Source organism: Bufo bufo, unplaced genomic scaffold (assembly GCF_905171765.1).
Source record: "Bufo bufo unplaced genomic scaffold, aBufBuf1.1, whole genome shotgun sequence".
Taxonomy (NCBI): Eukaryota; Metazoa; Chordata; class Amphibia; order Anura; family Bufonidae; genus Bufo; species Bufo bufo.
The window spans coordinates 139417-164824 of record NW_024400105.1 but is presented as its reverse complement, the minus strand read 5'-3'; the positions used below and the strand labels follow the sequence as shown (position 1 = coordinate 164824).

General features: G+C 44.3%; 12 non-coding genes and 4 pseudogenes across 12 annotated transcripts; all 16 read left to right on the top strand.

Moving 5' to 3' along the window:
• The first annotated feature begins 468 nt into the window (after nt 1–468).
• Nucleotides 469–610, top strand: LOC120983578 (annotated as a pseudogene).
• Nucleotides 611–1801: 1191 nt separating this feature from the next.
• On the top strand, nt 1802–1996 carry LOC120983558. Its single transcript, XR_005775126.1, has one exon. It is a non-coding gene; the product is annotated as a U2 spliceosomal RNA (small nuclear RNA).
• Nucleotides 1997–4626: 2630 nt separating this feature from the next.
• On the top strand, nt 4627–4821 carry LOC120983525. Its single transcript, XR_005775100.1, has one exon. It is a non-coding gene; the product is annotated as a U2 spliceosomal RNA (small nuclear RNA).
• Nucleotides 4822–5851: 1030 nt separating this feature from the next.
• On the top strand, nt 5852–6042 carry LOC120983596. Its single transcript, XR_005775139.1, has one exon. It is a non-coding gene; the product is annotated as a U2 spliceosomal RNA (small nuclear RNA).
• A 1032-nt stretch (nt 6043–7074) lies between these two features.
• Nucleotides 7075–7265, top strand: LOC120983595. The gene has a single exon (XR_005775138.1). It is a non-coding gene; the product is annotated as a U2 spliceosomal RNA (small nuclear RNA).
• Nucleotides 7266–8295: 1030 nt separating this feature from the next.
• Nucleotides 8296–8486, top strand: LOC120983594. Its single transcript, XR_005775137.1, has one exon. It is a non-coding gene; the product is annotated as a U2 spliceosomal RNA (small nuclear RNA).
• Nucleotides 8487–9517: 1031 nt separating this feature from the next.
• On the top strand, nt 9518–9708 carry LOC120983593. The gene has a single exon (XR_005775136.1). It is a non-coding gene; the product is annotated as a U2 spliceosomal RNA (small nuclear RNA).
• A 1029-nt stretch (nt 9709–10737) lies between these two features.
• On the top strand, nt 10738–10880 carry LOC120983585 (annotated as a pseudogene).
• Nucleotides 10881–12336: 1456 nt separating this feature from the next.
• LOC120983519 lies at nt 12337–12531 on the top strand. The gene has a single exon (XR_005775094.1). It is a non-coding gene; the product is annotated as a U2 spliceosomal RNA (small nuclear RNA).
• Nucleotides 12532–13561: 1030 nt separating this feature from the next.
• Nucleotides 13562–13752, top strand: LOC120983592. Its single transcript, XR_005775135.1, has one exon. It is a non-coding gene; the product is annotated as a U2 spliceosomal RNA (small nuclear RNA).
• Nucleotides 13753–16233: 2481 nt separating this feature from the next.
• LOC120983541 lies at nt 16234–16430 on the top strand. Its single transcript, XR_005775116.1, has one exon. It is a non-coding gene; the product is annotated as a U2 spliceosomal RNA (small nuclear RNA).
• Nucleotides 16431–17461: 1031 nt separating this feature from the next.
• Nucleotides 17462–17652, top strand: LOC120983591. The gene has a single exon (XR_005775134.1). It is a non-coding gene; the product is annotated as a U2 spliceosomal RNA (small nuclear RNA).
• Nucleotides 17653–20274: 2622 nt separating this feature from the next.
• LOC120983562 lies at nt 20275–20481 on the top strand (annotated as a pseudogene).
• Nucleotides 20482–21512: 1031 nt separating this feature from the next.
• On the top strand, nt 21513–21703 carry LOC120983590. The gene has a single exon (XR_005775133.1). It is a non-coding gene; the product is annotated as a U2 spliceosomal RNA (small nuclear RNA).
• Nucleotides 21704–22734: 1031 nt separating this feature from the next.
• Nucleotides 22735–22876, top strand: LOC120983576 (annotated as a pseudogene).
• A 1191-nt stretch (nt 22877–24067) lies between these two features.
• Nucleotides 24068–24258, top strand: LOC120983523. The gene has a single exon (XR_005775098.1). It is a non-coding gene; the product is annotated as a U2 spliceosomal RNA (small nuclear RNA).
• Nucleotides 24259–25408: the final 1150 nt, after the last annotated feature.

Here is a 25408-nt window from a genome sequence, read left to right as displayed (position 1 = left end):
GAACACTGCGCGTGTCACAAGAGCCTTGTCAGGTCAAGAGGTCAAAGAGGTCAAGTAAGGTCAGCTATTGGATGACATCACAAGGGCCCTGATGGAACACTCAACAATGGTGCCGTGACATCACAATCAACAATGGTTATCCTTTTTTTTTTTTTTTTTTTTTCCTTTCACTCACTACTATTCCTATCATGCTTTCTGCTTGGCGTGCTTTGGCACCGCACCAGGAATTTCGTGCGAAGAAAAGGCGTGTCCAAAAGTCGCGTGTGGGCGGAGCTATGCAGATAGCAAACACGAAAAGAAGCATGCTGGTGTGACTTCTGTGCGTAGGACGCGCGTGAACGTTTTCCCCGGTTTGTGAGAGAAAGAAGCCTCCCGGACTGTGTATTGGGCTGGGGACAGTAGTCTATTGCCTTCATTAGTGCTCTGCATTGGGGACCATCGGCCTGTACTGCGAACCCTTTTCAGGTTATCGCTTCTCGGCCTTTTGGCTAAGATCAAGTGTAGTATCGAGAGGTGCTGCACTGGTCTTGGCCAGAGGTGCCCCGGGTACCCGGACCCTCTGCCTCAGGGAAAGGCTGTGGTTTATAGCCGCAGTTGGACCCTGTGCTGCTATTGGGGGGACGGCTTAGTCCCGGGGCAACGGGAAGCGATCACCCTGCCACTGCACATAGCTGCAGGGGGCAGCTCAGAGGATTGGCATTTAAAGAACCTGAAATCGAGGTCCAGTAGAAGGCTTGGAAATGGATTTTGCAAAGAAAAGGAATTGTTTGAGATTCATATGCAAGGAAGATCCTGTGAGAGCCTGGGATGGAAACTACATTCTGGAATTACTGGAAGAATTTGGGAGTATTGGAAAGGACGCAATTTTTTGTATGCAAAGGAACAGTAAGTGGAAAACGTTTGATGTGACTTTAGTATCTGAAAAGAAATGTTTGGATTTCTTTGCTGACTGGAATCAGGCATCTAGCCCGGTTCCAGGGGTGGAAGTCCTGGTATCCGGTATTGGCATGGCGAGAAAGTTGGTGGTTGAAATGGAGGATCCATTTGTGGAGACAGATGAGATTAAAGAATTTTTAGAGAACATGGGTTTTTTTGTAAAGTATGAGAAGAGGTTTTTGAACGAAGTAGGAATCTGGAATGGAAAAAGAAGATTTTGTGTTTGGTTAAAAGAAGGAAGAGAAGATTTCTTAGCAGGAAGAATAAGTATAAATAAAAAAAATGGATTTTGTTATTGGGAATTTGGAAAGAAGTTAGAACAGACAAGAAAAGATGTAGTAAAGTGTACGGAAAAAGTATGTGAAAAGAAAGAAGAAGTAAAAATAATAGAGAGAGAGATTGGTCATATTGAAAAGAAAGTGAAATTTGAGAAAGGTTTTGTGAACCGAAAAGAAGAAGGTATTAAAGTGATGCAGAAAAATGAAGAACTCTGGGTAGACCAGAGCTCTGAAGTTCTAGATGCAGATGATGTACGGGACCTTATATTTAGAAAGGAAAGAAAAGAAGGTAAAGAAGAATTTTGTCAAGTCTCTGCATTAGTGACGATAGGGTCTGGAACTGTTTCGGTAAATGATACTTGGGGAAATTATGAAGTTGCTGAGAAGAAAAAGAAAAAGGCAAAAATGAAGAATTAAGAAGAAGATTAGTTTTTTGTTGTTCGTCCCTTTATGTTGTTTGTTCTTTTATGTTTTGTTCTGTTTATTCTTTTAAAAAAAATATATAATAAGAAGAAAATATGAATAAAAAGTAAAAAATACGTTGATTTGGATGATGAGGCGTATGGCATAATGAGTACTTGATTTAAATATGCCGCGTCTTCTGACGCATCAACTAAAAAAAAAAAAAATCTGTTCTTATCAGTTTAATATCTGATACGTCCCCTATCTGGGGACCATATATTAAATGGATTTTTCGAACAGGGAGATGGAAAAAGAGCTTGCTCTGTCCACTCCACGCATTGACCTGGTATTGCAGTACCTCCAGGACCGGTGCACCCCTTCTAATCCAGTATGAAAAAACAGAATGAAATTGAAATGGATTGCAAGCATCATCCTTCCAGCCAAGCAAGTGGAAAGTTGTGTGTGTCGTGCCTCCTTCAGCTTCTCCTCTGTCTGCCCAGTCAGTGCAGTGTTGCTTTTTGCATATAATACCTGCATCTAGTCTGTCAATCTCCTAATTGCATCAGCTGTCGGTTGTTTCCAGCACCAAGCAACCCATTCAGCCCCAGTGTCGTCACACACACCCTGGATCCAATTAAGACTGATGATTGGTTAATTGGCTTATCACCTGAATGAATTGTTTGGACCTCCCCTCCTCCACGTTTGATTTGGGCCTGTTGTGCACACCTCGGAGGGTTGCTGAGTCGTCTCTGGCAGGCAATTGACCCTTTTTTGTATCAAGTTGGCTGGATGTAACCATTTAGCTTTTGCAGTGCTTCAATAAATGAGTAAAGTTTGCCTGTGTCTCCCTCTTGTGGATCTTTTGAACTGGATTACTTAGTGGCTAAAAAGTAGCCCAGCACTTCCTATGCAGCTGGACCTACCTTGTCTGTTCAATGGACGGAACACTGCGCGTGTCACAAGAGCCTTGTCAGGTCAAGAGGTCAAAGAGGTCAAGTAAGGTCAGCTATTGGATGACATCACAAGGGCCCTGATGGAACACTCAACAATGGTGCCGTGACATCACAATCAACAATGGTTATCCTTTTTTTTTTTTTTTTTTTTTTCCTTTCACTCACTACTATTCCTATCATGCTTTCTGCTTGGCGTGCTTTGGCACCGCACCAGGAATTTCGTGCGAAGAAAAGGCGTGTCCAAAAGTCGCGTGTGGGCGGAGCTATGCAGATAGCAAACACGAAAAGAAGCATGCTGGTGTGACTTCTGTGCGTAGGACGCGCGTGAACGTTTTCCCCGGTTTGTGAGAGAAAGAAGCCTCCCGGACTGTGTATTGGGCTGGGGACAGTAGTCTATTGCCTTCATTAGTGCTCTGCATTGGGGACCATCGGCCTGTACTGCGAACCCTTTTCAGGTTATCGCTTCTCGGCCTTTTGGCTAAGATCAAGTGTAGGGATACATCGGTCTTAGTCAGAAGGTGCCTGGGGTACCCGTCTCCTCTGCCTTGGAGGTTGGGGCCGCGCTGAAAAGTTCGGTCCTGCCTCCTTGCTGCTATTGGGGAGCGGCTTAGTCCCTGGGCAACGAGGAGCGATCACCTGCCTGCTACTTCGGTGGTAGGGCGCTACCAGTCCCTGGAACGTGGTCTTCGCTTGCTGGATGGAAGAATCGCCGGAAATGGAGATCCAGGATCCTGTGTTGGACGAAGTTCCGTCATTTGAAAGGCTCAAGAATGGCGTTCGGTTCCTGTTATTGGATACCAAGAAGAAGGAGAAAGGACTCGTATTTTTGGTGGAAGAAATTCTGTTTGGCCTTATAGAGGTACGGAAAGACATGATATTATCCATGCTTGAATTCCCAAGGCGTGGGATGTTTGATGTCATCTTCGCTACAGAAGATATATGTGCAGTTGTGGCAAAAAGACTGGAACATTTCAGATTGAGTCCGGTTATGAATGGAGTCAAGGTGATATTGCACTTTCCCAGAAGGGAGAGAGTTTTGACTGTGAGAATGTACAGCCCATACGTGGCTGAAGAAGACATTGTGACTTTCTTACTGAGGTTTTGTGACAAAGTTGATTGTAGTGGTAAAATCTACAATAAGTATGGGATCTGGTCCACAAAGTGGAAATTTTTTGTAAAATTTAAAGAGAGTTCTGAAGGAGAAGTTGTGTTTCCACCAAGTAGATTTAAACTTGGGAGTGTAAACGGTGACCTTTTCTTTAACGGAATGCAGGAATTCTGTAAAAATTGTAAAAGATACGGTCATGAAAAAGATACTTGTACTAACCAGTGGTGTTTGAGATGTGAGGAGTTTGGTCACTTAGCAGCGAATTGCAAAAAAGAAAAGAAATGTAATTTATGCGGTGAAAACGGTCATGTTTACTTGTCCTGTCCAAAGAGGAAAGGAGAAGAAACAAAAAGAAAGAGAAGAGAAGAGAGTAAACAGAGAAAAGAGGAAAGCCAAGGTGGTATTAGGAGAGTGGTGAAGGAAAGTGAGAGAGAAGAAAAGAAAATAGAGGTGAGAGAGAAAAAAGAAGTGAGGAAAGAAGTGAGAAAAGGAGAAAAAGAGGAAAAAGAAGGGAGAAAAGAAGAGAAAGGGAAAACTGGGTTTCAATACGAAACCGGGAGTGGAGAAGTAGGAAAAGAAATAGAAGAACTTACAAAAACAGGCATTGATCTGGGATGCTTGTTTAGTAAAGTAAGGAAGCTATTAGGAGAACAAAGAGTCAAGTTTTTTGAGTATTATAAGGTCCCTCAGTGTCATCAAGGGGGAGTACCAGAAAATATAAGTGCAGATATGATTTTGCATAGGAATGTGTTAAGGTTAATGGCATATTATGCCTGGAAGGGGGGTCTAAGACCAGGCTGAAAAGAATGGGAAAATTTGTGTTTCTTTTGTTGTTATATGTTTGTCATGTTTGTTAATATTATTTTTTTAGAAAATAAGAAATATAAATAAAAATTAAAAAAGAAAGTTGGTATGGATGATGAGGCGTGGGGCATAAAAAGTGTCTAGTACAATTATGCCGCGTCTTCTGACGCATCAACTAAAAAAAAAATCTGTTCTTATCAGTTTAATATCTGATACGTCCCCTATCTGGGGACCATATATTAAATGGATTTTTCGAACAGGGAGATGGAAAAAGAGCTTGCTCTGTCCACTCCACGCATTGACCTGGTATTGCAGTACCTCCAGGACCGGTGCACCCCTTCTAATCCAGTATGAAAAAACAGAATGAAATTGAAATGGATTGCAAGCATCATCCTTCCAGCCAAGCAAGTGGAAAGTTGTGTGTGTCGTGCCTCCTTCAGCTTCTCCTCTGTCTGCCCAGTCAGTGCAGTGTTGCTTTTTGCATATAATACCTGCATCTAGTCTGTCAATCTCCTAATTGCATCAGCTGTCGGTTGTTTCCAGCACCAAGCAACCCATTCAGCCCCAGTGTCGTCACACACACCCTGGATCCAATTAAGACTGATGATTGGTTAATTGGCTTATCACCTGAATGAATTGTTTGGACCTCCCCTCCTCCACGTTTGATTTGGGCCTGTTGTGCACACCTCGGAGGGTTGCTGAGTCGTCTCTGGCAGGCAATTGACCCTTTTTTGTATCAAGTTGGCTGGATGTAACCATTTAGCTTTTGCAGTGCTTCAATAAATGAGTAAAGTTTGCCTGTGTCTCCCTCTTGTGGATCTTTTGAACTGGATTACTTAGTGGCTAAAAAGTAGCCCAGCACTTCCTATGCAGCTGGACCTACCTTGTCTGTTCAATGGACGGAACACTGCGCGTGTCACAAGAGCCTTGTCAGGTCAAGAGGTCAAAGAGGTCAAGTAAGGTCAGCTATTGGATGACATCACAAGGGCCCTGATGGAACACTCAACAATGGTGCCGTGACATCACAATCAACAATGGTTATCCTTTTTTTTTTTTTTTTTTTTTCCTTTCACTCACTACTATTCCTATCATGCTTTCTGCTTGGCGTGCTTTGGCACCGCACCAGGAATTTCGTGCGAAGAAAAGGCGTGTCCAAAAGTCGCGTGTGGGCGGAGCTATGCAGATAGCAAACACGAAAAGAAGCATGCTGGTGTGACTTCTGTGCGTAGGACGCGCGTGAACGTTTTCCCCGGTTTGTGAGAGAAAGAAGCCTCCCGGACTGTGTATTGGGCTGGGGACAGTAGTCTATTGCCTTCATTAGTGCTCTGCATTGGGGACCATCGGCCTGTACTGCGAACCCTTTTCAGGTTATCGCTTCTCGGCCTTTTGGCTAAGATCAAGTGTAGTATCTGTTCTTATCAGTTTAATATCTGATACGTCCCCTATCTGGGGACCATATATTAAATGGATTTTTCGAACAGGGAGATGGAAAAAGAGCTTGCTCTGTCCACTCCACGCATTGACCTGGTATTGCAGTACCTCCAGGACCGGTGCACCCCTTCTAATCCAGTATGAAAAAACAGAATGAAATTGAAATGGATTGCAAGCATCATCCTTCCAGCCAAGCAAGTGGAAAGTTGTGTGTGTCGTGCCTCCTTCAGCTTCTCCTCTGTCTGCCCAGTCAGTGCAGTGTTGCTTTTTGCATATAATACCTGCATCTAGTCTGTCAATCTCCTAATTGCATCAGCTGTCGGTTGTTTCCAGCACCAAGCAACCCATTCAGCCCCAGTGTCGTCACACACACCCTGGATCCAATTAAGACTGATGATTGGTTAATTGGCTTATCACCTGAATGAATTGTTTGGACCTCCCCTCCTCCACGTTTGATTTGGGCCTGTTGTGCACACCTCGGAGGGTTGCTGAGTCGTCTCTGGCAGGCAATTGACCCTTTTTTGTATCAAGTTGGCTGGATGTAACCATTTAGCTTTTGCAGTGCTTCAATAAATGAGTAAAGTTTGCCTGTGTCTCCCTCTTGTGGATCTTTTGAACTGGATTACTTAGTGGCTAAAAAGTAGCCCAGCACTTCCTATGCAGCTGGACCTACCTTGTCTGTTCAATGGACGGAACACTGCGCGTGTCACAAGAGCCTTGTCAGGTCAAGAGGTCAAAGAGGTCAAGTAAGGTCAGCTATTGGATGACATCACAAGGGCCCTGATGGAACACTCAACAATGGTGCCGTGACATCACAATCAACAATGGTTATCCTTTTTTTTTTTTTTTTTTTTTTTCCTTTCACTCACTACTATTCCTATCATGCTTTCTTCTTGGCGTGCTTTGGCCCCGCACCAGGAATTTCGTGCGAAGAAAAGGCGTGTCCAAAAGTCGCGTGTGGGCGGAGCTATGCAGATAGCAAACACGAAAAGAAGCATGCTGGTGTGACTTCTGTGCGTAGGACGCGCGTGAACGTTTTCCCCGGTTTGTGAGAGAAAGAAGCCTCCCGGACTGTGTATTGGGCTGGGGACAGTAGTCTATTGCCTTCATTAGTGCTCTGCATTGGGGACCATCGGCCTGTACTGCGAACCCTTTTCAGGTTATCGCTTCTCGGCCTTTTGGCTAAGATCAAGTGTAGTATCTGTTCTTATCAGTTTAATATCTGATACGTCCCCTATCTGGGGACCATATATTAAATGGATTTTTCGAACAGGGAGATGGAAAAAGAGCTTGCTCTGTCCACTCCACGCATTGACCTGGTATTGCAGTACCTCCAGGACCGGTGCACCCCTTCTAATCCAGTATGAAAAAACAGAATGAAATTGAAATGGATTGCAAGCATCATCCTTCCAGCCAAGCAAGTGGAAAGTTGTGTGTGTCGTGCCTCCTTCAGCTTCTCCTCTGTCTGCCCAGTCAGTGCAGTGTTGCTTTTTGCATATAATACCTGCATCTAGTCTGTCAATCTCCTAATTGCATCAGCTGTCGGTTGTTTCCAGCACCAAGCAACCCATTCAGCCCCAGTGTCGTCACACACACCCTGGATCCAATTAAGACTGATGATTGGTTAATTGGCTTATCACCTGAATGAATTGTTTGGACCTCCCCTCCTCCACGTTTGATTTGGGCCTGTTGTGCACACCTCGGAGGGTTGCTGAGTCGTCTCTGGCAGGCAATTGACCCTTTTTTGTATCAAGTTGGCTGGATGTAACCATTTAGCTTTTGCAGTGCTTCAATAAATGAGTAAAGTTTGCCTGTGTCTCCCTCTTGTGGATCTTTTGAACTGGATTACTTAGTGGCTAAAAAGTAGCCCAGCACTTCCTATGCAGCTGGACCTACCTTGTCTGTTCAATGGACGGAACACTGCGCGTGTCACAAGAGCCTTGTCAGGTCAAGAGGTCAAAGAGGTCAAGTAAGGTCAGCTATTGGATGACATCACAAGGGCCCTGATGGAACACTCAACAATGGTGCCGTGACATCACAATCAACAATGGTTATCCTTTTTTTTTTTTTTTTTTTTTCCTTTCACTCACTACTATTCCTATCATGCTTTCTGCTTGGCGTGCTTTGGCACCGCACCAGGAATTTCGTGCGAAGAAAAGGCGTGTCCAAAAGTCGCGTGTGGGCGGAGCTATGCAGATAGCAAACACGAAAAGAAGCATGCTGGTGTGACTTCTGTGCGTAGGACGCGCGTGAACGTTTTCCCCGGTTTGTGAGAGAAAGAAGCCTCCCGGACTGTGTATTGGGCTGGGGACAGTAGTCTATTGCCTTCATTAGTGCTCTGCATTGGGGACCATCGGCCTGTACTGCGAACCCTTTTCAGGTTATCGCTTCTCGGCCTTTTGGCTAAGATCAAGTGTAGTATCTGTTCTTATCAGTTTAATATCTGATACGTCCCCTATCTGGGGACCATATATTAAATGGATTTTTCGAACAGGGAGATGGAAAAAGAGCTTGCTCTGTCCACTCCACGCATTGACCTGGTATTGCAGTACCTCCAGGACCGGTGCACCCCTTCTAATCCAGTATGAAAAAACAGAATGAAATTGAAATGGATTGCAAGCATCATCCTTCCAGCCAAGCAAGTGGAAAGTTGTGTGTGTCGTGCCTCCTTCAGCTTCTCCTCTGTCTGCCCAGTCAGTGCAGTGTTGCTTTTTGCATATAATACCTGCATCTAGTCTGTCAATCTCCTAATTGCATCAGCTGTCGGTTGTTTCCAGCACCAAGCAACCCATTCAGCCCCAGTGTCGTCACACACACCCTGGATCCAATTAAGACTGATGATTGGTTAATTGGCTTATCACCTGAATGAATTGTTTGGACCTCCCCTCCTCCACGTTTGATTTGGGCCTGTTGTGCACACCTCGGAGGGTTGCTGAGTCGTCTCTGGCAGGCAATTGACCCTTTTTTGTATCAAGTTGGCTGGATGTAACCATTTAGCTTTTGCAGTGCTTCAATAAATGAGTAAAGTTTGCCTGTGTCTCCCTCTTGTGGATCTTTTGAACTGGATTACTTAGTGGCTAAAAAGTAGCCCAGCACTTCCTATGCAGCTGGACCTACCTTGTCTGTTCAATGGACGGAACACTGCGCGTGTCACAAGAGCCTTGTCAGGTCAAGAGGTCAAAGAGGTCAAGTAAGGTCAGCTATTGGATGACATCACAAGGGCCCTGATGGAACACTCAACAATGGTGCCGTGACATCACAATCAACAATGGTTATCCTTTTTTTTTTTTTTTTTTTTTTCCTTTCACTCACTACTATTCCTATCATGCTTTCTGCTTGGCGTGCTTTGGCACCGCACCAGGAATTTCGTGCGAAGAAAAGGCGTGTCCAAAAGTCGCGTGTGGGCGGAGCTATGCAGATAGCAAACACGAAAAGAAGCATGCTGGTGTGACTTCTGTGCGTAGGACGCGCGTGAACGTTTTCCCCGGTTTGTGAGAGAAAGAAGCCTCCCGGACTGTGTATTGGGCTGGGGACAGTAGTCTATTGCCTTCATTAGTGCTCTGCATTGGGGACCATCGGCCTGTACTGCGAACCCTTTTCAGGTTATCGCTTCTCGGCCTTTTGGCTAAGATCAAGTGTAGTATCTGTTCTTATCAGTTTAATATCTGATACGTCCCCTATCTGGGGACCATATATTAAATGGATTTTTCGAACAGGGAGATGGAAAAAGAGCTTGCTCTGTCCACTCCACGCATTGACCTGGTATTGCAGTACCTCCAGGACCGGTGCACCCCTTCTAATCCAGTATGAAAAAACAGAATGAAATTGAAATGGATTGCAAGCATCATCCTTCCAGCCAAGCAAGTGGAAAGTTGTGTGTGTCGTGCCTCCTTCAGCTTCTCCTCTGTCTGCCCAGTCAGTGCAGTGTTGCTTTTTGCATATAATACCTGCATCTAGTCTGTCAATCTCCTAATTGCATCAGCTGTCGGTTGTTTCCAGCACCAAGCAACCCATTCAGCCCCAGTGTCGTCACACACACCCTGGATCCAATTAAGACTGATGATTGGTTAATTGGCTTATCACCTGAATGAATTGTTTGGACCTCCCCTCCTCCACGTTTGATTTGGGCCTGTTGTGCACACCTCGGAGGGTTGCTGAGTCGTCTCTGGCAGGCAATTGACCCTTTTTTGTATCAAGTTGGCTGGATGTAACCATTTAGCTTTTGCAGTGCTTCAATAAATGAGTAAAGTTTGCCTGTGTCTCCCTCTTGTGGATCTTTTGAACTGGATTACTTAGTGGCTAAAAAGTAGCCCAGCACTTCCTATGCAGCTGGACCTACCTTGTCTGTTCAATGGACGGAACACTGCGCGTGTCACAAGAGCCTTGTCAGGTCAAGAGGTCAAAGAGGTCAAGTAAGGTCAGCTATTGGATGACATCACAAGGGCCCTGATGGAACACTCAACAATGGTGCCGTGACATCACAATCAACAATGGTTATCCTTTTTTTTTTTTTTTTTTTTTCCTTTCACTCACTACTATTCCTATCATGCTTTCTGCTTGGCGTGCTTTGGCACCGCACCAGGAATTTCGTGCGAAGAAAAGGCGTGTCCAAAAGTCGCGTGTGGGCGGAGCTATGCAGATAGCAAACACGAAAAGAAGCATGCTGGTGTGACTTCTGTGCGTAGGACGCGCGTGAACGTTTTCCCCGGTTTGTGAGAGAAAGAAGCCTCCCGGACTGTGTATTGGGCTGGGGACAGTAGTCTATTGCCTTCATAAGTGCTCTGCATTGGGGACCATCGGCCTGTACTGCAAACCCTTTCAGGTTATCGCTACTCGGCCTTTTGGCTAAGATCAAGTGTAGTATCGAGAGGTGCTGCCTTGGTCTTGGCCGGAGGTGCCCCGGGTACCCGGACCCTCGGCCTCTGGCAGAAGCCGTAGTTCATAGCTGCGGTGGAAGCCAGTGATGCTATTGGGGGGACGGCTTAGTCCCGGGGCAACGGGGAGCGATCATCCTGCCTGCTGCTTGTTAGTAGGGCGCTACTAGTTCCTGTTCCTGTTCCTGAGCCTGGATTTGATCCCACGATGGCAGAGAAGGAGATTCCGAACCCTTCAGTGGGTGAAGTGCCAGCATACGAGAGGATCCGGAACGGAGTGCGGTTCTTGCTCTTGGACCCACAGAAGAAAGAAAAATGACTTTCATTTCTGGTTGAGGACGTATTATTTGGCCTGATTGAAGTACGGAAGGAACTTATTTTGTCCATGCTGGAATTTCCCAGGCGAGGACTATTTGACGTTGTCTTTATTACGGAGGATGTATGTTCAGATGTGGTAAAGAAATTGGAGCAATTTAGGCTTAGTCCTGTGTTTAATGGGGTTAAGGTGATTCCTAATTATCCAAGAAGAGAAAGAGTCATTACTGTTAGAATGTATAGCCCCTATATTCCCGAAGAAGATATTTTTGCCTTTTTGTTACGTTTGTGTGAGTTATTTTTTGTGGGAAGATTTACAATCAATATGGAATATGGTCCAATAAGTGGAAGTTTGTGGTAAAACTTAAAGAGAATGCTGGAGGTGAAATAATCCTACCCCCAAGTAGGTTTAAGCTCGGAAATGTTGATGGAGATCTATATTTTAATGGAATGCCTGAGTTTTGCAGAGGTTGCAAGAAGTATGGCCACAGGAAGGACACATGTACCTCCCAATGGTGCTTCAAGTGCGAAGAAGATGGACATCTGGCGGCTACGTGCAAAAAGGGTAAGAGATGTAATTTATGTGGGGAAGACGGTCATGTATACGCAGCATGTCCGAAAAAGAAAAATGTTAATACCAAGAAAAAGAGAGGCAGAGATAGTGGGGATGAAGAAGAATCCCGGAAAAAAGTACAAGAGGAAGACATGCGATTGGAGGTCTCTACTTCAGAGGGAGAAATGGAAGAGAAGCCACAGCCTCCTGTACAAATGCAGGAAGACAGATTTCTGATGATCGGTAAAATACAGTTTCCTGAAGATTTTGAGGAAGATAGGAAAGATTTATTTAAAGACTATCCTGGTGAGAAACTTAAAAAGGGTCGGGAGTTTGTAATTAAAAGATATGAAAAAAACCCGGGAAATTTTGTAAAGAGATTTGAAGTTGAGGACTGGTTGAAAAAAGCGATGGAGAACAGTGTTGATGTGACTATGGAAGAGTATCAGGCTCTACAAGATGCTCTTCTGATAGCAGCATGGCGCACTGGATGCGTAATGAAGGATTGATTATTTATGTTTTGTTTTGTCTTCTATGTTGCATAAGTAATTTTTGTTATGGCATGTTATTTATGTTTTGTTTGTCTCTTTTAAGGAAATAATGAGAAAAATAAATTTAAAAAAGTATAAAAAAGTTGTTATCGGATGATGAGACGTTAAAAGTACATACGTTTTTTTTAAGTATGACTTGGCGTCTTCTGACGCTACCAACTAAAAAAAAAAAATCTGTTCTTATCAGTTTAATATCTGATACGTCCCCTATCTGGGGACCATATATTAAATGGATTTTTCGAACAGGGAGATGGAAAAAGAGCTTGCTCTGTCCACTCCACGCATTGACCTGGTATTGCAGTACCTCCAGGACCGGTGCACCCCTTCTAATCCAGTATGAAAAAACAGAATGAAATTGAAATGGATTGCAAGCATCATCCTTCCAGCCAAGCAAGTGGAAAGTTGTGTGTGTCGTGCCTCCTTCAGCTTCTCCTCTGTCTGCCCAGTCAGTGCAGTGTTGCTTTTTGCATATAATACCTGCATCTAGTCTGTCAATCTCCTAATTGCATCAGCTGTCGGTTGTTTCCAGCACCAAGCAACCCATTCAGCCCCAGTGTCGTCACACACACCCTGGATCCAATTAAGACTGATGATTGGTTAATTGGCTTATCACCTGAATGAATTGTTTGGACCTCCCCTCCTCCACGTTTGATTTGGGCCTGTTGTGCACACCTCGGAGGGTTGCTGAGTCGTCTCTGGCAGGCAATTGACCCTTTTTTGTATCAAGTTGGCTGGATGTAACCATTTAGCTTTTGCAGTGCTTCAATAAATGAGTAAAGTTTGCCTGTGTCTCCCTCTTGTGGATCTTTTGAACTGGATTACTTAGTGGCTAAAAAGTAGCCCAGCACTTCCTATGCAGCTGGACCTACCTTGTCTGTTCAATGGACGGAACACTGCGCGTGTCACAAGAGCCTTGTCAGGTCAAGAGGTCAAAGAGGTCAAGTAAGGTCAGCTATTGGATGACATCACAAGGGCCCTGATGGAACACTCAACAATGGTGCCGTGACATCACAATCAACAATGGTTATCCTTTTTTTTTTTTTTTTTTTTTCCTTTCACTCACTACTATTCCTATCATGCTTTCTGCTTGGCGTGCTTTGGCACCGCACCAGGAATTTCGTGCGAAGAAAAGGCGTGTCCAAAAGTCGCGTGTGGGCGGAGCTATGCAGATAGCAAACACGAAAAGAAGCATGCTGGTGTGACTTCTGTGCGTAGGACGCGCGTGAACGTTTTCCCCGGTTTGTGAGAGAAAGAAGCCTCCCGGACTGTGTATTGGGCTGGGGACAGTAGTCTATTGCCTTCATTAGTGCTCTGCATTGGGGACCATCGGCCTGTACTGCGAACCCTTTTCAGGTTATCGCTTCTCGGCCTTTTGGCTAAGATCAAGTGTAGTATCTGTTCTTATCAGTTTAATATCTGATACGTCCCCTATCTGGGGACCATATATTAAATGGATTTTTCGAACAGGGAGATGGAAAAAGAGCTTGCTCTGTCCACTCCACGCATTGACCTGGTATTGCAGTACCTCCAGGACCGGTGCACCCCTTCTAATCCAGTATGAAAAAACAGAATGAAATTGAAATGGATTGCAAGCATCATCCTTCCAGCCAAGCAAGTGGAAAGTTGTGTGTGTCGTGCCTCCTTCAGCTTCTCCTCTGTCTGCCCAGTCAGTGCAGTGTTGCTTTTTGCATATAATACCTGCATCTAGTCTGTCAATCTCCTAATTGCATCAGCTGTCGGTTGTTTCCAGCACCAAGCAACCCATTCAGCCCCAGTGTCGTCACACACACCCTGGATCCAATTAAGACTGATGATTGGTTAATTGGCTTATCACCTGAATGAATTGTTTGGACCTCCCCTCCTCCACGTTTGATTTGGGCCTGTTGTGCACACCTCGGAGGGTTGCTGAGTCGTCTCTGGCAGGCAATTGACCCTTTTTTGTATCAAGTTGGCTGGATGTAACCATTTAGCTTTTGCAGTGCTTCAATAAATGAGTAAAGTTTGCCTGTGTCTCCCTCTTGTGGATCTTTTGAACTGGATTACTTAGTGGCTAAAAAGTAGCCCAGCACTTCCTATGCAGCTGGACCTACCTTGTCTGTTCAATGGACGGAACACTGCGCGTGTCACAAGAGCCTTGTCAGGTCAAGAGGTCAAAGAGGTCAAGTAAGGTCAGCTATTGGATGACATCACAAGGGCCCTGATGGAACACTCAACAATGGTGCCGTGACATCACAATCAACAATGGTTATCCTTTTTTTTTTTTTTTTTTTTTCCTTTCACTCACTACTATTCCTTTCATTCTTTCTGCTTGGCGTTCTTTGGCACCGCACCAGGAATTTCGTGCGAAGAAAAGGCGTGTCCAAAAGTCGCGTGTGGGCGGAGCTATGCAGATAGCAAACACGAAAAGAAGCATGCTGGTGTGACTTCTGTGCGTAGGACGCGCGTGAACGTTTTCCCCGGTTTGTGAGAGAAAGAAGCCTCCCGGACTGTGTATTGGGCTGGGGACAGTAGTCTATTGCCTTCATTAGTGCTCTGCATTGGGGACCATCGGCCTGTACTGCGAACCCTTTTCAGGTTATCGCTTCTCGGCCTTTTGGCTAAGATCAAGTGTAGGAATACATAGGATCTTGGCCGGAGGTGCCCCGGGTACCCAGACCCTCGGCCTGGAGTGCAGGCTACGGTTTATAGCCGTGGTTGAATCTCCTGCTGCTATTGGGGGAACGGATTAGTCCCGGGGCAACGAGAAGCGATCAACTTGGACTGTCACTACACATAGCTGTAGGGGGCAGATATTCTGATCCATTTTGCTGTTTTGCCTGGTGGAAGAACTTTGGACTTAACGATGGAGCTATGGAAGAAAAAGAACTGCCTGAGGTTGCTATTCAAAGAAGATGCAGCTGATAAGGACGATTTGGAACTTTTTACTTTGAAAATATTTGAAGGACTTTTGGGGATTCCAAAGGAAAGTATTTTTTGTATGCAAAGAAACTACCCAAAGAATTATTTGGATGTTACTCTAAAGACAGAGGAACTTTGCAGAGATGGCTTTAAGAAGTATCTGGAACTAAATGAAGATATGAAAAAGCATTTCTTGTTGCAGTCGTCCCTTTTTGGGAAAAAAAGGAACTTTGTTATTTCTATGGATGATCCCTTCGTTGAGAATGATGAAATTCTGTTTTTTTTGCGGTCCCACTTTGAGTTCGTAACTTTTCAAAAATATTTTCTAAACAAAGGAGGAATTTGGAATGGAAAGAGAAGATTTTCGATTTGGAAAAAAGAAGGTGGGAATGTTTTGAATGGGAAAATAACTATTAACGGGAAAACCGGATTTTGCTTTTGGGAAACCAGTAAAAATGTTGTTTTGAAAGAAGCTGAGAAAGAGGAAGAAATAAAAACAGAAGAAAAGAAGAAAATTGTTATTGAAGAACAACAGATTATTAAAGATCTAGAGAAAGAAGAAGAAAAGAAAGAAGTTGAGAAGGGAATTGTTGTTAAAGATCTAGAGAAAGAAGAAGAAGAAAAGAAAGAAACTGTGATTGAAAAACAACAGACTTTTTCGAATACTGAAGAAGTTGAGAAGAGGCAGGTTTTGAAAGAAGAAATAGGCTTGGGAACTTCTGATACTGAGAAGCTACAGTTGCCAGAAAGTATGGAAGCATGGAAGACAAGGATTGATAAAATGTATGGAGAAAACTTGCAAAATGCGAGAGTTGCAGCCTTGGAATATTATGAACAAGATCCGGTCGGTTTTGTTGAAGAGACTCCCCTTGATGACTGGTTGGAGAAGGCACTTGAAGACAAAAAAGACGTATCAATAGAGGATTTAAAGGTCTTGCAAGATGCTTTATTAATATGTATGATTCGAGTAGAAATAGGCTTTTCTGAAATGATGCAATGATCGTTATAGAACCTTTACTTTTGAACTTTTTTGGACTTATTTGATACTTTTGAAGATAAGTTTCATGTGATTTTCGACTTGTTATTATAGAACATGGGACCTTTGTTTCACAGATTCAGGGGTCTTTCGGATAGACTTTTAAGAACAAATTTAAATATAAAAAAAAAAAAAAAATCTGTTCTTATCAGTTTAATATCTGATACGTCCCCTATCTGGGGACCATATATTAAATGGATTTTTCGAACAGGGAGATGGAAAAAGAGCTTGCTCTGTCCACTCCACGCATTGACCTGGTATTGCAGTACCTCCAGGACCGGTGCACCCCTTCTAATCCAGTATGAAAAAACAGAATGAAATTGAAATGGATTGCAAGCATCATCCTTCCAGCCAAGCAAGTGGAAAGTTGTGTGTGTCGTGCCTCCTTCAGCTTCTCCTCTGTCTGCCCAGTCAGTGCAGTGTTGCTTTTTGCATATAATACCTGCATCTAGTCTGTCAATCTCCTAATTGCATCAGCTGTCGGTTGTTTCCAGCACCAAGCAACCCATTCAGCCCCAGTGTCGTCACACACACCCTGGATCCAATTAAGACTGATGATTGGTTAATTGGCTTATCACCTGAATGAATTGTTTGGACCTCCCCTCCTCCACGTTTGATTTGGGCCTGTTGTGCACACCTCGGAGGGTTGCTGAGTCGTCTCTGGCAGGCAATTGACCCTTTTTTGTATCAAGTTGGCTGGATGTAACCATTTAGCTTTTGCAGTGCTTCAATAAATGAGTAAAGTTTGCCTGTGTCTCCCTCTTGTGGATCTTTTGAACTGGATTACTTAGTGGCTAAAAAGTAGCCCAGCACTTCCTATGCAGCTGGACCTACCTTGTCTGTTCAATGGACGGAACACTGCGCGTGTCACAAGAGCCTTGTCAGGTCAAGAGGTCAAAGAGGTCAAGTAAGGTCAGCTATTGGATGACATCACAAGGGCCCTGATGGAACACTCAACAATGGTGCCGTGACATCACAATCAACAATGGTTATCCTTTTTTTTTTTTTTTTTTTTTTCCTTTCACTCACTACTATTCCTATCATGCTTTCTGCTTGGCGTGCTTTGGCACCGCACCAGGAATTTCGTGCGAAGAAAAGGCGTGTCCAAAAGTCGCGTGTGGGCGGAGCTATGCAGATAGCAAACACGAAAAGAAGCATGCTGGTGTGACTTCTGTGCGTAGGACGCGCGTGAACGTTTTCCCCGGTTTGTGAGAGAAAGAAGCCTCCCGGACTGTGTATTGGGCTGGGGACAGTAGTCTATTGCCTTCATTAGTGCTCTGCATTGGGGACCATCGGCCTGTACTGCGAACCCTTTTCAGGTTATCGCTTCTCGGCCTTTTGGCTAAGATCAAGTGTAGTATCTGTTCTTATCAGTTTAATATCTGATACGTCCCCTATCTGGGGACCATATATTAAATGGATTTTTCGAACAGGGAGATGGAAAAAGAGCTTGCTCTGTCCACTCCACGCATTGACCTGGTATTGCAGTACCTCCAGGACCGGTGCACCCCTTCTAATCCAGTATGAAAAAACAGAATGAAATTGAAATGGATTGCAAGCATCATCCTTCCAGCCAAGCAAGTGGAAAGTTGTGTGTGTCGTGCCTCCTTCAGCTTCTCCTCTGTCTGCCCAGTCAGTGCAGTGTTGCTTTTTGCATATAATACCTGCATCTAGTCTGTCAATCTCCTAATTGCATCAGCTGTCGGTTGTTTCCAGCACCAAGCAACCCATTCAGCCCCAGTGTCGTCACACACACCCTGGATCCAATTAAGACTGATGATTGGTTAATTGGCTTATCACCTGAATGAATTGTTTGGACCTCCCCTCCTCCACGTTTGATTTGGGCCTGTTGTGCACACCTCGGAGGGTTGCTGAGTCGTCTCTGGCAGGCAATTGACCCTTTTTTGTATCAAGTTGGCTGGATGTAACCATTTAGCTTTTGCAGTGCTTCAATAAATGAGTAAAGTTTGCCTGTGTCTCCCTCTTGTGGATCTTTTGAACTGGATTACTTAGTGGCTAAAAAGTAGCCCAGCACTTCCTATGCAGCTGGACCTACCTTGTCTGTTCAATGGACGGAACACTGCGCGTGTCACAAGAGCCTTGTCAGGTCAAGAGGTCAAAGAGGTCAAGTAAGGTCAGCTATTGGATGACATCACAAGGGCCCTGATGGAACACTCAACAATGGTGCCGTGACATCACAATCAACAATGGTTATCCTTTTTTTTTTTTTTTTTTTTTTCCTTTCACTCACTACTATTCCTATCATGCTTTCTGCTTGGCGTGCTTTGGCACCGCACCAGGAATTTCGTGCGAAGAAAAGGCGTGTCCAAAAGTCGCGTGTGGGCGGAGCTATGCAGATAGCAAACACGAAAAGAAGCATGCTGGTGTGACTTCTGTGCGTAGGACGCGCGTGAACGTTTTCCCCGGTTTGTGAGAGAAAGAAGCCTCCCGGACTGTGTATTGGGCTGGGGACAGTAGTCTATTGCCTTCATTAGTGCTCTGCATTGGGGACCATCGGCCTGTACTGCGAACCCTTTTCAGGTTATCGCTTCTCGGCCTTTTGGCTAAGATCAAGTGTAGGGATACATTGGGTCTTGGTCAGAAGGTGCCTGGGGTACCCGGCTGCTCGGCCTGGGGGGATCGTCTGAGTTCATAGCTCGGACTTCACCCCCCTGCTGCTATTGGGCAGTCGGCTTAGTCCCTGGGCAACGAGGAGCGATCACCTTACCTGCCTGCTGCCTCGGTAGTGGGTGAAGGGCACTGTGTCAGTTCCGGTTTTGCCTGGCGTACCATTGGAGATGGAGATGGAGGTCCCGAATCCAGACGGAGGAGGAGTTCCTGATCCTGATGATGACAGCTTTGGTCCGGGAGAAGTGCCTACGTACCAGCGGATAAGAAATGGAATCCGTTTCCTGCTACAAGACTCACAGAAAAAGGAGAAAGGACTTACTTTCCTTGTTGAGGATATCTTGGTGGGACTGTTTGGCATCCGAAAGGAGCTGATTTTGGCTATATTGGACTTTCATAAAAGAGGGTCTTATGATGTGATCCTCATTACGGAAGAAGTTTGTACCGGAGTACTCAAGAAACTTGAACTTTGCAAGTTAAGCCCAATCTTGGAGGGCGTGGCGGTATTACCGCATTTTCCGAGGAAAAAGAGACTGGTAACAGTACTTATGTATAGTCCTTACGTGTTACAAGAAGATATTATTTCCTTTTTATTAAGGTATTGTGATAAAGTTATCCCAATGGGTAAAGTGTATAACCAATTTGGTATATGGACTATGAAGTGGAAATTTGAAGTTTTGTTGCATGAAAAGGAGGAAGGGGAATTAATCTTCCCACCTGGGAGATTTAAAATTGGAAAAATTAATGGTGATTTATTTTTTAATGGCATGACTGATTTTTGTCGTAATTGCAAGCAATATGGACACATAAAAGATGATTGTACTGAACAATATTGTGCTAACTGTCAATGTATAGGTCATAGTTATGAAAATTGTAAAGAAAAAAAGAAATGCTATTTATGTGGTAAAATTGGTCACGTCTACGCTTCTTGCCCCCAAAAGAAAAAGGGGGAGGGAGGTGGAGAGGTGAGGGGAAAGCGCAAAGGAGTGGAGGAGACAGAAGCTGCTGAGGAGTCAAAAATAAGAAGGACAGTTAAAGAGAATAAGATAGAGGTAAGAGCAAGAAAGGAGTCAGGAGGAAAAATGGATACAGTAGAAAAGGAAAAATCAGAAAGTATGAAAGTGGTGGAAAAACCTAAAAATCCTTTTGAGAGAGGTTCAGAGGAGGAAGTACATAGTCAGAGAGTATGGTCAGAAATAGAAAGTGCACAGAAATCGGGGGTCAAATTACAGGCCTTATTTGCATATGTTAGGAAATCTATAATAGCTGACAAAGTGAGATTTTTTCAGCGTGCTAAGGTTCATCCATATGATCAAATAAAAATTCCAGATATAGTTACAGAAAATACGGAGTTTGATAGACGTAGTTTGTTGCTTATGTCATATTATGCATGGAAAGATGGTGCTAACCCAGATTGGTTTTGAGTTGATATGTTTTGTTTGTTTGTTTAAAAAAAAAACGTTAATTTGTATTTTTATGTAAATATGTTTTAATAAAAATTATGACGTCCCCGTTTGGGGGTGCCAACTAAAAAAAAAAAAAAAAAATAAAAAAAAAAAAATCTGTTCTTATCAGTTTAATATCTGATACGTCCCCTATCTGGGGACCATATATTAAATGGATTTTTCGAACAGGGAGATGGAAAAAGAGCTTGCTCTGTCCACTCCACGCATTGACCTGGTATTGCAGTACCTCCAGGACCGGTGCACCCCTTCTAATCCAGTATGAAAAAACAGAATGAAATTGAAATGGATTGCAAGCATCATCCTTCCAGCCAAGCAAGTGGAAAGTTGTGTGTGTCGTGCCTCCTTCAGCTTCTCCTCTGTCTGCCCAGTCAGTGCAGTGTTGCTTTTTGCATATAATACCTGCATCTAGTCTGTCAATCTCCTAATTGCATCAGCTGTCGGTTGTTTCCAGCACCAAGCAACCCATTCAGCCCCAGTGTCGTCACACACACCCTGGATCCAATTAAGACTGATGATTGGTTAATTGGCTTATCACCTGAATGAATTGTTTGGACCTCCCCTCCTCCACGTTTGATTTGGGCCTGTTGTGCACACCTCGGAGGGTTGCTGAGTCGTCTCTGGCAGGCAATTGACCCTTTTTTGTATCAAGTTGGCTGGATGTAACCATTTAGCTTTTGCAGTGCTTCAATAAATGAGTAAAGTTTGCCTGTGTCTCCCTCTTGTGGATCTTTTGAACTGGATTACTTAGTGGCTAAAAAGTAGCCCAGCACTTCCTATGCAGCTGGACCTACCTTGTCTGTTCAATGGACGGAACACTGCGCGTGTCACAAGAGCCTTGTCAGGTCAAGAGGTCAAAGAGGTCAAGTAAGGTCAGCTATTGGATGACATCACAAGGGCCCTGATGGAACACTCAACAATGGTGCCGTGACATCACAATCAACAATGGTTATCCTTTTTTTTTTTTTTTTTTTTTTCCTTTCACTCACTACTATTCCTATCATGCTTTCTGCTTGGCGTGCTTTGGCACCGCACCAGGAATTTCGTGCGAAGAAAAGGCGTGTCCAAAAGTCGCGTGTGGGCGGAGCTATGCAGATAGCAAACACGAAAAGAAGCATGCTGGTGTGACTTCTGTGCGTAGGACGCGCGTGAACGTTTTCCCCGGTTTGTGAGAGAAAGAAGCCTCCCGGACTGTGTATTGGGCTGGGGACAGTAGTCTATTGCCTTCATTAGTGCTCTGCATTGGGGACCATCGGCCTGTACTGCGAACCCTTTTCAGGTTATCGCTTCTCGGCCTTTTGGCTAAGATCAAGTGTAGTATCTGTTCTTATCAGTTTAATATCTGATACGTCCCCTATCTGGGGACCATATATTAAATGGATTTTTCGAACAGGGAGATGGAAAAAGAGCTTGCTCTGTCCACTCCACGCATTGACCTGGTATTGCAGTACCTCCAGGACCGGTGCACCCCTTCTAATCCAGTATGAAAAAACAGAATGAAATTGAAATGGATTGCAAGCATCATCCTTCCAGCCAAGCAAGTGGAAAGTTGTGTGTGTCGTGCCTCCTTCAGCTTCTCCTCTGTCTGCCCAGTCAGTGCAGTGTTGCTTTTTGCATATAATACCTGCATCTAGTCTGTCAATCTCCTAATTGCATCAGCTGTCGGTTGTTTCCAGCACCAAGCAACCCATTCAGCCCCAGTGTCGTCACACACACCCTGGATCCAATTAAGACTGATGATTGGTTAATTGGCTTATCACCTGAATGAATTGTTTGGACCTCCCCTCCTCCACGTTTGATTTGGGCCTGTTGTGCACACCTCGGAGGGTTGCTGAGTCGTCTCTGGCAGGCAATTGACCCTTTTTTGTATCAAGTTGGCTGGATGTAACCATTTAGCTTTTGCAGTGCTTCAATAAATGAGTAAAGTTTGCCTGTGTCTCCCTCTTGTGGATCTTTTGAACTGGATTACTTAGTGGCTAAAAAGTAGCCCAGCACTTCCTATGCAGCTGGACCTACCTTGTCTGTTCAATGGACGGAACACTGCGCGTGTCACAAGAGCCTTGTCAGGTCAAGAGGTCAAAGAGGTCAAGTAAGGTCAGCTATTGGATGACATCACAAGGGCCCTGATGGAACACTCAACAATGGTGCCGTGACATCACAATCAACAATGGTTATCCTTTTTTTTTTTTTTTTTTTTTTCCTTTCACTCACTACTATTCCTATCATGCTTTCTGCTTGGCGTGCTTTGGCCCCGCACCAGGAATTTCGTGCGAAGAAAAGGCGTGTCCAAAAGTCGCGTGTGGGCGGAGCTATGCAGATAGCAAACACGAAAAGAAGCATGCTGGTGTGACTTCTGTGCGTAGGACGCGCGTGAACGTTTTCCCCGGTTTGTGAGAGAAAGAAGCCTCCCGGACTGTGTATTGGGCTGGGGACAGTAGTCTATTGCCTTCATTAGTGCTCTGCATTGGGGACCATCGGCCTGTACTGCGAACCCTTTTCAGGTTATCGCTTCTCGGCCTTTTGGCTAAGATCAAGTGTAGTATCGAGAGGTGCTGCACTGGTCTTGGCCAGAGGTGCCCCGGGTACCCGGACCCTCTGCCTCAGGGAAAGGCTGTGGTTTATAGCCGCAGTTGGACCCTGTGCTGCTATTGGGGGGACGGCTTAGTCCCGGGGCAACGGGAAGCGATCACCCTGCCACTGCACATAGCTGCAGGGGGCAGCTCAGAGGATTGGCATTTAAAGAACCTGAAATCGAGGTCCAGTAGAAGGCTTGGAAATGGATTTTGCAAAGAAAAGGAATTGTTTGAGATTCATATGCAAGGAAGATCCTGTGAGAGCCTGGGATGGAAACTACATTCTGGAATTACTGGAAGAATTTGGGAGTATTGGAAAGGACGCAATTTTTTGTATGCAAAGGAACAGTAAGTGGAAAACGTTTGATGTGACTTTAGTATCTGAAAAGAAATGTTTGGATTTCTTTGCTGACTGGAATCAGGCATCTAGCCCGGTTCCAGGGGTGGAAGTCCTGGTATCCGGTATTGGCATGGCGAGAAAGTTGGTGGTTGAAATGGAGGATCCATTTGTGGAGACAGATGAGATTAAAGAATTTTTAGAGAACATGGGTTTTTTTGTAAAGTATGAGAAGAGGTTTTTGAACGAAGTAGGAATCTGGAATGGAAAAAGAAGATTTTGTGTTTGGTTAAAAGAAGGAAGAGAAGATTTCTTAGCAGGAAGAATAAGTATAAATAAAAAAAATGGATTTTGTTATTGGGAATTTGGAAAGAAGTTAGAACAGACAAGAAAAGATGTAGTAAAGTGTACGGAAAAAGTATGTGAAAAGAAAGAAGAAGTAAAAATAATAGAGAGAGAGATTGGTCATATTGAAAAGAAAGTGAAATTTGAGAAAGGTTTTGTGAACCGAAAAGAAGAAGGTATTAAAGTGATGCAGAAAAATGAAGAACTCTGGGTAGACCAGAGCTCTGAAGTTCTAGATGCAGATGATGTACGGGACCTTATATTTAGAAAGGAAAGAAAAGAAGGTAAAGAAGAATTTTGTCAAGTCTCTGCATTAGTGACGATAGGGTCTGGAACTGTTTCGGTAAATGATACTTGGGGAAATTATGAAGTTGCTGAGAAGAAAAAGAAAAAGGCAAAAATGAAGAATTAAGAAGAAGATTAGTTTTTTGTTGTTCGTCCCTTTATGTTGTTTGTTCTTTTATGTTTTGTTCTGTTTATTCTTTTAAAAAAAATATATAATAAGAAGAAAATATGAATAAAAAGTAAAAAATACGTTGATTTGGATGATGAGGCGTATGGCATAATGAGTACTTGATTTAAATATGCCGCGTCTTCTGACGCATCAACTAAAAAAAAAATCTGTTCTTATCAGTTTAATATCTGATACGTCCCCTATCTGGGGACCATATATTAAATGGATTTTTCGAACAGGGAGATGGAAAAAGAGCTTGCTCTGTCCACTCCACGCATTGACCTGGTATTGCAGTACCTCCAGGACCGGTGCACCCCTTCTAATCCAGTATGAAAAAACAGAATGAAATTGAAATGGATTGCAAGCATCATCCTTCCAGCCAAGCAAGTGGAAAGTTGTGTGTGTCGTGCCTCCTTCAGCTTCTCCTCTGTCTGCCCAGTCAGTGCAGTGTTGCTTTTTGCATATAATACCTGCATCTAGTCTGTCAATCTCCTAATTGCATCAGCTGTCGGTTGTTTCCAGCACCAAGCAACCCATTCAGCCCCAGTGTCGTCACACACACCCTGGATCCAATTAAGACTGATGATTGGTTAATTGGCTTATCACCTGAATGAATTGTTTGGACCTCCCCTCCTCCACGTTTGATTTGGGCCTGTTGTGCACACCTCGGAGGGTTGCTGAGTCGTCTCTGGCAGGCAATTGACCCTTTTTTGTATCAAGTTGGCTGGATGTAACCATTTAGCTTTTGCAGTGCTTCAATAAATGAGTAAAGTTTGCCTGTGTCTCCCTCTTGTGGATCTTTTGAACTGGATTACTTAGTGGCTAAAAAGTAGCCCAGCACTTCCTATGCAGCTGGACCTACCTTGTCTGTTCAATGGACGGAACACTGCGCGTGTCACAAGAGCCTTGTCAGGTCAAGAGGTCAAAGAGGTCAAGTAAGGTCAGCTATTGGATGACATCACAAGGGCCCTGATGGAACACTCAACAATGGTGCCGTGACATCACAATCAACAATGGTTATCCTTTTTTTTTTTTTTTTTTTTTTCCTTTCACTCACTACTATTCCTATCATGCTTTCTGCTTGGCGTGCTTTGGCACCGCACCAGGAATTTCGTGCGAAGAAAAGGCGTGTCCAAAAGTCGCGTGTGGGCGGAGCTATGCAGATAGCAAACACGAAAAGAAGCATGCTGGTGTGACTTCTGTGCGTAGGACGCGCGTGAACGTTTTCCCCGGTTTGTGAGAGAAAGAAGCCTCCCGGACTGTGTATTGGGCTGGGGACAGTAGTCTATTGCCTTCATTAGTGCTCTGCATTGGGGACCATCGGCCTGTACTGCGAACCCTTTTCAGGTTATCGCTTCTCGGCCTTTTGGCTAAGATCAAGTGTAGGGATACGCTTGGTCTTGGCTGGAAGGTGCCCGGGGTACCCGATTCCTCGGCCTTGGGGGACGGCGTGGGTTTATAGCCTGCGT